Raw genomic sequence first — 12951 nt, 5'->3', positions numbered from 1 at the left:
AATGGGGGGAAGAGTGAGTCTCAGCCAATGCGGGGTGGGGGGTCGAGGCAAGGAACTCTTTGTAACGAACATAATTCAGGGAGGAGGCAAAAATGCATACAGGATGAAAAGACCAGAGCTATTTCACAAAATCAAAGTCACGTAAGTAGAAAATAAAAATAGGTTTTCATCATAGACCACAGAGTGGCATCCTCAGGAAAAAAAAAAGTTTACTTTGCACAGTGGCACATGAACATAGGTGATTTGGAGAGAAACCAGCGATGAGTGTACCCCAGAAATGAAGTGGTCACTTATCACTCTGTCCCTCTGAGTGGGGAGAAGCCTGGGAAGGGAATGGCCCATTAGCATCTGCTAGCGCTGAGCCAGGGCCACGGTGGACAGGCTAGGGCTCTGAGGTCCTGTCGAGAGTGTGAGAATCCTGAGGAATGCCGACTGGGTTTTTGTCTTAGTCAGCTTGGGTCGCCACGATAAAATGCCATGGACTGAGTGGTTTGTATGGCAGACATTTATTTCTCATGTTCTGGAGGCTAGAAGGCCAGTCAAGGTGCTGGCAGGTTCGCTACCTGGTGAGGCCCCTCTTCCTGGCTACAGAGGGCCGCCTTCCCGCTGCGCCCTCACACAGCCTGTCCTCAGTGTGTGGACGTGGAGAGGGAGCTCCCGTGTCTCTTCCTCTTCCTAAAAGGGCACAGTCTCATTATGGGGACCCCACGACCTCATCTGGATCTAATCACATCCCAAAGCCCCACTTCCCATTGCCATCACGTTAGAGGTTAAGGCTTTGACATAGGATTTTTGGGAGATGCAATTATTCCATCTATAATAGCTTTGAATGTGGGGTGTTCAAGAAGATCGGAAGTAGGTACAAAGATGCTTGAAGGGGTAGCAAGGGTGGAGGAGTAGGAGCAGAATCTCCTCAAACACTAGTCTGAGGCCTTACACCCGAACCTCGCTCCAGCCCAAGGGGCAAATTAGCTTAAGTCAGAACTGCCCCAGTCCCACTGGGTATGGCTTGGGGAAGTTCTCTCAAACCTGCAGGAAAACAACTGCTTATAACTCATTGAGAGGGAGGGTGCGGCCTGTCAGTGGGAACAGATGTGGTGGTGGTGGAGGTCAGGAGGCCTGGGTGCCACTGGGGACTTTCCAAGGACCCCGGATGGCCTGGTCCACCCTCGTGTCAGGATGTATTGCAGTTACGCGGGAGGCAAAGAGCACAGACCAGCAGAGAAGCCCACTAGCCCGAGAGACCACATGGCCACCCCTTTAGCTTCCCTTTTCCTCAGCAAGTTCTAAGTGTGAGTCCAATGGCACACAAAGGAGAGACCCTGATGTGCAGAAAGGAATTGGGGTGTCGATAAGATAAGGAGTTGGCCCGGCATCCGGCAGCGCAGAGTGGGGGAGTTGTAGGGTGGAGTTGGAGCGGGAGCCAATGCCAACGGCTTATGGCCACGCTCACCCTGTTGGACTTGACTCGAGGACAGCCAGAAACCACGGGCAGGCTCTCCCTGGTGAGATGCCACGAGAGTTACATGTGTAGATCTACTAGCTATGGGGTGGGCAATGGATTGGGGGGCAGGAGTGGCTGCAGGGAGGCCATCGGGAAGCTACTACCAGGCCCTACCCTGGGAGAGAGGGGTGGTGGCGTGGGCCAGGTGATTGCAGAGGAGGAGAGAAGTGCTCCCAGAACATGGTCATGAGCAACAATGGTGGGGTGAGGAGGAGGAGGCCAGATAGACTATGCCGGGGTCTCTGGGTGGTGGGTGGCACAGTTGCCAGGGCTGGGGGGACGCCAGAGGAGGACCCCACACTCTTTGGAGGAAACCATTTCTGGGGCCATTTCCTCAAGAGGATTCCACAGGCCGCTTCCCGGTGGCAGTGATTCCTGTTGATCCAGTGACTTCCCTCCTCTGCGCAGCGCTGTGTGGAAGTGGGTGCCTGTGGGGGTTTTAGTTTGCTTTTTTGCCTTTGAAATGACTGGTTCTCATTTCCTCCCCCGCATGCTCTCTGAAGTGGTGTGTTTGGGAATGTTACATAACGGCCCTTCCCCGTCCCTCTCCTGTTTATCTTTGCCTGTGGACCTCCCTCCCCGACAGGATGGGTGACCACATCGGTTTGGACAAAATGGATTTGTCAAGTACCTGCCTAGGAGGCCAGGCCTGGGCTTAGCTCTCCGGGATTGCTCGAAAGCCAACAAAAGCCTTTGGGATAAAATTGTCCTCCTTGCCTAAAGGGTTCAGGCCTCGGGGACTCCCTGCCCTGTGGCTTCAGGTACATTTGGGGGATGGGCCCCCCGGTCAGTATAATAAAGATGATAATAAAGAACAATAAAGGAAGGATGATTAAGGACGCTACGTGAAAGTTGGCTAATGAATGCCAAGAAAGTGCCAGCTTACTCTGTTGCACTTTTTTTGACTTAGAGCCAAAGCGCTTTATCTTTTGGCTGTTTCAGTTTTTCCACACACAGGCTCTGCTTTCTCCCGGGCCTCCCATTCTACTTTAGCTGCTTAATCTGCCCCCTTTCTCCATTCTTTCTTCTGGCAGCTTTTTCGCCCGCGATTTTCTGGCTTCTGGTCTCCCCTGGCTCCCTTGCTGACTTCTGGCTCCTCTCATGTGGTGGTTCCCCTCCACCCCCCACCCCTTCTGTCTCTCTCTCTCTCTCTCTCTCTCTTTCCCTCTTTCTCTCCTTGTCACCATTTGTTCTCTATCACCCTCCTTTCTGGCTGGCTGATGTTGGAAACATTTCAGGAATTTTTAATTGAAAATACCATGAGAACTGTTATCACCTCCGTTTCACCAGGGAGAGAACCCGCAGCTCTGGGATGGTGGTGGGTGCCTCCCGGGGCGGGTGGACTTTAATATCTCACCTAGGTTAACCGGGGCAGCAGGGCTCTGCTAACCTAGGCCCCCCGGGGTGGAATGTGAGACATGAAATATGGTCTGACAGGAAAGAGCATGTGTCGAATAACCAAAAATTCCTATAAAGTCCGAGGAGGTGGGAGAGAAGGACAGGATGAGGAATTAGTGGAAAGGAACAAAACAACCAGGAATTCTTCTAGCCTCCCCACCCCCCTCCCCGCCGCCCCCGACCCCGGCTGTCCACAACAAAGCCTGTGCAGGAAAGCAGGTGCCACCTGGAAGTTACAGAAGGAGCAGGAGCCTCCAGCCTCCTGACTGGAGCGCTGGGTGCCCTCCCTCTGTTCTCACAGCTGTCCCCAGCCCTGACTCTGCGGCCTGGCTCAGATGAGCTCAGTCTCCTCTGATTCCCTCCCCTATGAGGTCACCAGCAATCCCCCAGGCCTTCCCCCTGGTCCCAGGTCAGCCTTCATGTCTGCAGGGCCTCGGAAATTGGGAGGCTGAGGAAGACAGTGGCAGCAGGCTGGGGGTGGGGGCTGGCCCCCCCTTACATAAGGTGTGTCAGAACCGGAGGATCCTGCCCTCCACCAGTTGCTTTGGAATAGTGGAGGCAGGCAGGGATGCCGGGCCAACAGGGCAACGAGATGGTGCTCTGGTTCCTTACTCCTCTCTTACATCTTCAACTGGAGTCAGGGGCTACGGCTTCCGAATCACAGACCATGGGAGCTGGAAGGGACCAGAGCAGGCATGTCCTCCACCGTCCCCAGCCTGGGCCCTGGAGCTAGCAGGCAAGCCCTCCCACCCAGCTCCAAGCAGGGGAGCTCCACCTTTATATGTTTCCAGTAATGAGAAAAAGATTCTACTGATGAAAAAATTTAAAAGCCACATTTTTAAATCCACTGATTTGGTCTCAGCCTCTCCCACCTATTTATGAATAAACTGAGGCCCAGAGGAGTGATGAGCCAAAAAGAATATAGCTGGAACTGCATAGCCAGCCCAGCCTTGGGTCTCCCACCCTCAGCCCATCTCCCAGTGACTGAACAAGCCCAAGGAGCAGGAGCAGGGCCACAGCACGAGCCAGGCGGACAGAAGCGGATTTGGCCCTCCTCATCCTCCCAGACTCTCACAGCCGCAGGTACTTGACATAGACACTGAGCCACAGAAGGCCCCTTTGGTTCGCCAGGGGCATGAAGGTATGCCTTTTCAGGTCTAGAGCAGAGCAGTTTCTACGACTCTGGGGATAAAGCACCGTAAGTGTTTCCGTCTGAGCTGTTGGGATTGACGATGGGCTTCTGTGCCTCATGGATTATCTGCAGCTACATGCTGAGCTCCCTTATCCCCAGAGCTAGGAATCCTGGAAATCATAGAAAGAAAAAAAAAAGGAAGAAAGAAAAAAAAGAAAGAAAGAAAGAAAGGAAGGAAGGAAGGAAGGAAGGAAGGAAGGAAGAAAAAAAGAAAAGAAAGAAAGAAAGAAAGAAAGAAAGAAAGAAAGAAAGAAAGAAAGAAAGAAAGAGAGAGAGAAAAAGAAAGAAGGAAGGAAGGAAGGAAGGAAGGAAGGAAGGAAGGAAGGAAGGAAGGAAGGAAGAGTAAAAATATATTTGCCAAATAGGACATAATGACCCTCTTATTCCTGATGAATAATCTGGAAAATGGAGAAGTGAAGAAGATAAATGCTTTTGGCCAGCTCCCACCATATGCCAAAACTAAATATTGAGCTTTTATGGGGCATTTTCATTTGATAATATTCTAAAAGGAGACGAAAGCAGAGAAAATGAAAATCCAAGAAGGAGACATGCGGCTGAGAGTGTGCCATGGCAGGGCATGTCAGGAGAAGCCCAACATCTGGGCCTGGGGATGCCAGGACCCCGGGTGTTGGTGGAGACGCCGCGCCAGCCTGGGGCCGGAAGGGGTGAAGGCTCCTCCCAGGGCTGGGGCCGAGCCGGGGCAGCCCTCACCTCCCTCCTCCCAGATGTCCCTCGCTCGGCCCAAGCATGAGCAACTAGGCTAGCACATGGTGTTTTCTTTTTCCTGAAATAAAATATCATCACCTGATCTTAGCTAAGTAACTGTGAACTTGTAAAAGTCCGTTTGTTGTTCCCCAGAGCCCCATTCAAATGGTTTTTCAGATGAATTTGTTCATTCAAACACTTCGCAATGTTTCTCTAATTATTTCTCACAGCCCTGCCATGGGAGATCACCATTTCATCTCCTTCACCCAACTCTGCTGCAGGTGAGTAAACTGAGGCTCATGGAAGGGGTGACAGGAGAGGTGGAAACCAACCACTGAGTCATCCTTCTGACTCACAGACACTGGTGGGCATTTTCCAAACCCAGAACTCTCGCAGAACTCGCAGATTGCATGCTTCCAGCTCTCCCTGGATCATCAGACCAGGGGCTGTTTAGTTTGGCCAGGACACAGCATCCTGTTGATAACCATTAAGTAATTGTACGGCGTGTCAGGAGCGTCGGTGAAGCTCGTACATTTCAGTCTTGGAAAACTAGGAATCCAGGAGAGGGAAACTGATGAGAACAGGGTTCTAAGGAGTCTTTAAAGATATTGAAAACTTATCAGAAAAGCATTTGGGGAAATATATTTGGGATTTAGTTCTCATTCTTCTAACTCATGGAATATATTGCTCAGGATCCTTTTCTGGTCTCCCTTCGGAGTTTGGTCCTGCACGAGTACTTGGGGATATAGGAATTATAACTTATCAATTAATATTAATTATATTAAGTTCTATATTATAATGTATTATGTAATGTGTCATCATGTATTATATATGATATATTATAATGATAGTATATATTATATATAATATATTGTGATATGTAAGTGTACTGATATGTCAATAAATATATAATATATAAATATTATATATAATTATATAAATAAATGGAACATAAATATCGTGGTAATACATAAGATTATAGTATAATAATATATAATAGTATATAATATAATAATATATAATAAATATTAAGCAAATGTCTGATGCTATGTGCAAAGCACTGTTGCTGGTGTTGCATATACGTGTTGGGAACACAAAGCTGAATGAGCCCCTCAGAAACAAGGTGGGTGGGGTTGGAAGTCAGAGGAGCCTGAGGCAGGAGGAGGGCATGGACCCACCACCTCCTTCCCTTAGTGGGGTGACCTGGGACTCCTCCCATGAAGGCTGCTTCTAAGCCCCATGCCAGCAGGACCAGACACTTAGGGCTCTCGAGGAAGAAGTCATGAAAAGTTTCCCAGGATTAGGGAACTGCCCAGAAGGACATCTCTCTCCTTCATGTCCACCATTTCTACTCTGTACTAGATTGTGATCCTTCTCCTTTCAGGCACAGGTAGCCTTGACTCAGTGCTGGGACTGGGCAGCCCTGGAGGGGGAAACCCTGCAGGAAGAGCTGAGCGCCTTGGAAAGAGCGCTGGCCTGGTTCTGAGGGGCGAGCTGTCCTAGGCCAAGGGAGGAGGCAATTGGCTGTCGGAGAAGAAAGAGGAAAGAAATTTCCGGAGGTAGGAAGTCAGGGCCCAGGCTGGGGAAAGGTGACCTGGGAGCACCGTTCAAGGGGGAGGAGAAGGGACAGACTCACAGCACAGTGGAAGAGCCCGGCCCTGAAGACCTGGGAACTCCCAGCTTCATCCTGTTTCTGCCTTGAACTTAGTGTATGACGTGGGAAAAATCACTTCTGCTTGGCCTTGGCATCCTGGTTGGTGAAATGTAAAACCCTATTCCTTGGACTAGGACTCAGTTTCCTTTCTGCCGTCAATAATGAGGTTCTATCTGCACCCTGGCAAGAAAGAACAGTAATGCCTGGAATTACCGGAGAGTAAAGACGTTGCACAATTCTGGCCTAGGACCATATTTTGAGTAAAAAAGAAAACTGGTCTGGAAGCAGGAAAAATGGCTCTGGCCTCACCTTGCCCCTTTATTCAGCATGAGCTTGGGCAAATCGTTTCATCTCTTTCCTCAACGGAAAAATAAGAGTATTGATCTTCAAACATTTGTAGCTATTTAAAACAATTTTCTTTTTTCTTTAAGTTCTTTCTTTTTCTTTCTTTCTTTCTTCCTTTCTTTCTTCTTTCTTTCTTTCTTTCTTTCTTTTTTTTCTTTCTTCTTTCTTTTCTTTAAAATAATTTTCTTTTTTCTTTAAGTTCTTTCTTTCTTTTTCTTTCTTTCTTTCTTTCTTTCTTTCTTTCTTCTTTCTTTCTTTCTTTTTCTTCTTTCTTTCTTTCTTTCTTTCTTTCTTTCTTTCTTTCTTTCTTTCTTTCTTTTTTTTCTTTCTTCTTTCTTTCTTTTCTTTCTTTCCCATGCTCTATGCCCAGCGTGGAGCCCAACGTGGGGTTGGAGCAAAATGCAGGGCTCCATCTCATGACCCGAGCCCAAATCAAGAGTTGGATGCTTAAGCAACTGAGCCACCCAGGTGCCCCTAAATACTTTTTTTTTTTTTACCAAGTGAAATCTTTTACCAATATCCCATGTAGGACTGAGAGGTGGAAGGAAAAAATAAAACAAAACCTGTCCTGGTTGAAGCTATAGGAAAGACTCCTGAGTCTATCCCTGGGATTTTGGGGAGTCATTTAACTTTGGAGGGCCTCTAGTCCCTCATCTGTAACATGGAAATAAGAACTCCTGCTCTTATGATCTCATAGTTAATTGGGGTAAATGAGACAAGATATGTGAGAAGGCTTTGCAAACTCTAAACTGAGGTATAAATGTACAAATTCATACTCAGACCTGTTGTCAACCCCTTTATCACCTCTGCTAGTCAGAAGTCAAGTCCTCTCAAAAGTCTTCCCGAAGTTCATGGCTATGGAAGGAAAAGATATCTGTTCCTCTCCACCCCGAAGCATGGTATGGGGCCAGTAGCTCCAGAAACCAAAGGCCGTGTCTTCCAGGTCTATAGATGAGGCAGCTATGGTTGAGGGTACAGGGGGATAGAAGCTGGGGCCCCTGCTGCCCATGCACTTACCCATACAAAGGTCAATGAACAGTGCAGAAAAGGAGACCCTGCAGAAGGAAGAGGGTTCTCTGGGCTGGAGCTTGTGAGCAAATCTTCCAAAAGAAGCTCTAGTAGCAATATTTGGCCTTGAAATGTTTCCCTGTACCGTGGATGAACACATTTGTTAGGATTCCTGTGTTCCTCAACCCCCACACCCCAGCTAGTTACCCTGGTGATCATGAGCAGGTTTGCCCTAGGAACTACTTTCCCAGAGAAGAGCTGGGATTTCCCCCTAGGTCAGCCACCTTGCCTTCTTGCCCAGGCCCTCTCCCCTGCTCCCCTGGCTCCCACAATGCTCCCCATGCTGTCCCTCATTCATCCTGTGCATTGGTTTTGACTGGGCTCCAACCTGTGGGACTCCCAGGTTGGGCTCTAGCAGAAGGAGGTGGGTTTGACTTAGCCTGCTCTTTGCTGCCCTCACTCTTTTGCTCCTCTTGCTTCAAACAGGCTCCTGCTGGCTTTAATTAAGCTGGTGGAGCCTCCCCCAGGGCTGGCCCTCACGAAATGAGGTGACCCAGCTCACCAGGGCTGCTCCCCAGAGGCCCCTCCGCTCCGGGCTTATCACAACAATTTCTGCTTCACATTTTCCACAGAACATTGTAACCTGCACAGGAAAACATAGCCTGAAAGTGCAGGAGCCAGCCAGGGCACTAGATTCCAAACAGGAAGGCTTTGGATACTCTTGGTGCCCACAGGACTTGGCCTTTGGAGACTGCCAGTGAGAGACTTAGCTTCTTAAGACCAAGGAATATGCTCCTGGGCAGAGCCATAGGGGGCCAACTCACAGTCTACAGAGTTTTACAACTGGGCCACCACCTTTCATAGTACTTTCATAGACTGGATGCAGGATGTCCAGCTATGTGGGAGTTCATCACCTGGCCAGTGGAGTAGATACTTCTAAAGTCTAGGATTCAAGACCCTCAATAGCTTTCTCCCGTCTGCAGTTCCAGGGTTACAACCTTCCTTTTGCAGATCCTTGGGTCTTGCAAAAGGAAGCTACTGGGGAGTGCAGCATTGTGGTTGTATCGGTCAGATCAGGTTACATTATGCTGTGGTAACAAACAGTCCCAAAATCTGTGGTTTAACATGCAGAAGTTTATGTTTCACATAGTCTTTCAGGAACCCAGCCTGAAAGAGGTTCCACTGTTTTGTGGTGGGACCTCTGTTGGATAAGAACACAGGCTTTGGAGTCAGAGAGAACTGGATTCAAATCCCTATTTCAGCCCTCACTAACTGTGGATCTTAGACCACCTAACCTCTTAATCTTGTTGGTGTTTTTTTTTTAATTAAAAAATAAGATATAATATACATACTATAAATTAACCCTCTTTCATGTATAGTTCTGTAAGTTTTGATAAATATAGCAGGATAACTACCTATTTAGACACCGAATAGTCCCAGGACTTCTTTCCTCCAAAACTCCTGGTAAACACTGATCTGTTTCCTATCCTTACAGCTTGCTTTTTAAAGAATTCCATGTAGGGCAGCCCTGGTGGTCCAGCGGTTTAGCATCACCTTCAGGCCGGCATGTGATCCTGGAGATCCAGGATCAAGTCCCATGTTGGGTTCCCTGCATGGAGCTTGCTTCTCCCTCTGCCTGTGTCTCTGCCTCTCTCTGTGTGCCTCTCATAAATAAATAAATAAAATCTTTTAAAAAAATAAAATAAAAAATAATAAAGAATACCATATAAATAGATTTATATAAGATAGCATTTAAATTTAGCTTAGTTTAATGCACTTGAGATTCATTCATGTTGTTCTGTGTATTAGTAGCTTATTCCTTTTTATTGCTGACTAGTGTTCACTTGTATAAATATATACCACAGTTTGTCTACCCAAGTTTATAGGACATTTGGTTCCAGTTTTTGCCAGAAATGTGTAAAGCTCCTATAAACATTCATGTACAGGTTATTGTGTGAATATTAACTATTATTTCACTCAGGTAAATAAGCATATATCTAGAAGAAGGACTGCTAGGTCGCATAAGTATATATTTAAATTAAGAAATTGCCCAACTGGGGACACCAGGGTGGCTCAGCAGGTTGGGCACCTGCCTTCAGCTCAGGTCATGATCCCAGGATCCGAGATTGAGTCCCGCATCAGGATCCCTGTAAGGAGCCTGCTTCTCTCTCTGCCTATGTCTCTGCCTATCTCTCTCTCAGACTGTGTCTCTCATGAATAAATAAATAAATCTTTTTTAAAAATTGCCCAACTGTTATTCAAAATGACTGTACCATTTTGCGTTTCTATGAGAAATGTATGAGAATTTCAGTTTTAATTCTTAGGGGTTTTTGTTGTTACTGTTATTTTATTAGCCCCTTTAATAGGTGGGTAATGTTAACACACTGTGGTTTTAATTAACATTTCCCAAATTGTTTACAGAGTTAAGTATCTTTTCATGTTTATTGTCACTTGCATTTCTTTGTTGGTGAAGCATCTCTTTAAGTATTCCCCCCAACTTTAAACTTTTGCTTCTTATTAACTTTTGAGAGTTCTTTATATGTGTTGATTCAAGTCCTTTATCATATATGTAATTTACAAATATTTTCTCCCAATTTTGACTTGGTTTTTCATTCTCCTGACAGTGTCAAAAGCAAAAGTTCTTAATTTTGATGAAGCCAAATTTACCAATTTTTTCTTAGATGAATCATACTTTTTAATAATGTTTCAAGGAAATGAAAATTATTTCTTCTACATTTTCTTCTAAAAGTTTTATAGTTTTAGATGTTGTATTTATATCTTACCAATTTTGAGTTAAGCTTTGTATATGTTACAGGTAGATATTGAACTTTATTTTTTTCCATATGGCTATCTGTTTGGTCCAGTATCATTTACTGAAAACATTGAATTGCCTTTGAACCTTTGACAAAAATCAACTGAGGTAAATGTGTGGGTCTATTAGTGATTTCTCTATTCCATTCTATTGGTTTATTTTATGTCTATTCTTTCATCGATACCATACTGTATTGATTATTGGAGCTTTATGGAGAGTCTTGAAATTGGTTGGTGTAAGTATCCGACATTATTCTTTTTAAAACTTGTTTTGACTATCTTAGTTCCATCAGTTTTCCATAAAATTCTGATAAACTTGAAGATTTTCACAAGAGAATTTTTGCAGAGATAGCTTTTTTTTACTTTTATAAATTTATTTTTTATTGGTGTTCAATTTGCCAACATATAGAATAACACCCAGTGCTCATCCCGTCAAGTGCCCACCTCACTGCCCGTCACCCAGTCACCCCCACCCCCCGCCCACCTCCCCTTCCACCACCCCTAGTTCGTTTCCCAGAGTTAGGAAAGATACAGATGCAATGAATCGCTGGGACACCTGCACCCCGATGTTTATAGCAGCAATGTCCACAATAGCCAAACTGTGGAAGGAACCTCAGTGAGACAGCTTTTGAATGGAATTGCAATGAGCCTATACTATCTGGAGTGAATTACCATCTTAGTGGTGTTGAGTTTTCTAATCCATGAACATGGTATTACCATCTTGTCATTTATTTATATCCTTCAATTTTTTCCATCAGTGTTTTGTAGTTTTTGTATGTTTGTAATGCAGATATTACACATATTTTGTAAGATTTATACCCAAATATTTACTGTATTTTAGTGTTGTTGTATATTCACTTATTAGTTCACCTGACTTTAAATAAATTTCCTTAGCATCTTCTAAATAAATGATCTTGTCATTTAAAAATAAAGACAGCTTCCAGTCTAGATGCCTTTTATTTATTGTCTTGCCTTATTGCACCTTTATTATTCAATTTGAGTAGGAATGTTGAAAACAGACATATACAACTTCTTCCTAATCTTAGGAGAAAACATTCAGTCTTTTCACCAACAGTCAGATATTAGTTGTTAATTTTTCCATAAATGGCCTTTATCAAACAGATGAAATTACTTTATAGTCTTAATTTTCTGGAGGCTGTCGTTGTTATTATTGTTTTTAGTCATAAATGGATGTAGCATCTACATAGTGCTTTTTTTTTTGCACTGAGATGATCATATGGTTTTTCTTTTTTACTCTATTAATATGGCCAATTGTGTTGATTTTTAAATTTTAGATCTATTTGTATTTCTGGAATAAGCCCCATTTTTCATGATATATTAACTTTTCTATATATGCTCGAATTTTACCTGTCAAAATTTTGTTATGGGTATTACATCTATGTTCATGAGATTGGTCTGTAATTTTGTAATATCTTTTCCTAGTTTTCATATCAGAGTAGTGCTGGTCTCATAGATTGAATTGGAAAACTTCCCTCTTCTTCAAATTGAACACCAATAAAAAATAAATTAAAAAAAAAACTTTATGTAGAATTTGTATTATTTCTACCTCAAATTTTCACAGAATCAGCAGTAAATCCATCTGGGCCTTGAGATCTTTGTTTGTTTGCTTGTTTCTGTGATGGGAAAGTTCCTAACTCTAGATTGTCCTTAGCATATATATATAAGGATTCTCAGGTTCTCTATTTCTTCTTGAGTGAGTTTTGGTTGTTGGTACTCTTTAAGGAATTTGTCCACTTCATCAAAGTTATCAAAAGTATTGGCACAAATTTGTTCAAATTATTTTCCTACTTTTCTTTCAATGCCCTTAAGACCTGTAGCAATGATACCTCCTTCATTCCTGATATTCTTAATTTTGTTATAATTTTTTCTTTTAATCAATCTGGGTAGACACTTATTAATTTTTTTGATTTTGTTAAAGAGTTAAGTTCTGTTTTATTGATATTCTCTATGATTATTCTCTTTTTTATTTCACTGATTTCTGCTCTTATCTTTATTATTATTTGCTCCCCTTTCCCCAGTTTCTTCATCTGGAAGTTTAGGTCATTTCTTCAAGATTTTTCTTCTAATATATGCATTTTAGCTAATAATATTAGCATATAAATTTCCTTCTAAGCATTGATCTAGATATATGCTGCAAAGTTTGATATGCTGTCCTTTCATTTTCATTTAACTCAAAATAGTTAATTTCTAATTTCCCCTTTTAATTTCTTCATTGATCCATGGACCTGTGGATTATTCAGAAATGTGTTAGTTTCCAAATATTTGGAGGGTTACCAGATATCTGTTTATTCTCATTTATTTCATTGTGGTAAG

This window comes from Canis lupus, chromosome 32 (assembly GCF_048164855.1).
Source record: "Canis lupus baileyi chromosome 32, mCanLup2.hap1, whole genome shotgun sequence".
Taxonomy (NCBI): Eukaryota; Metazoa; Chordata; class Mammalia; order Carnivora; family Canidae; genus Canis; species Canis lupus.
Note: the sequence above shows the minus strand (reverse complement) of the source record.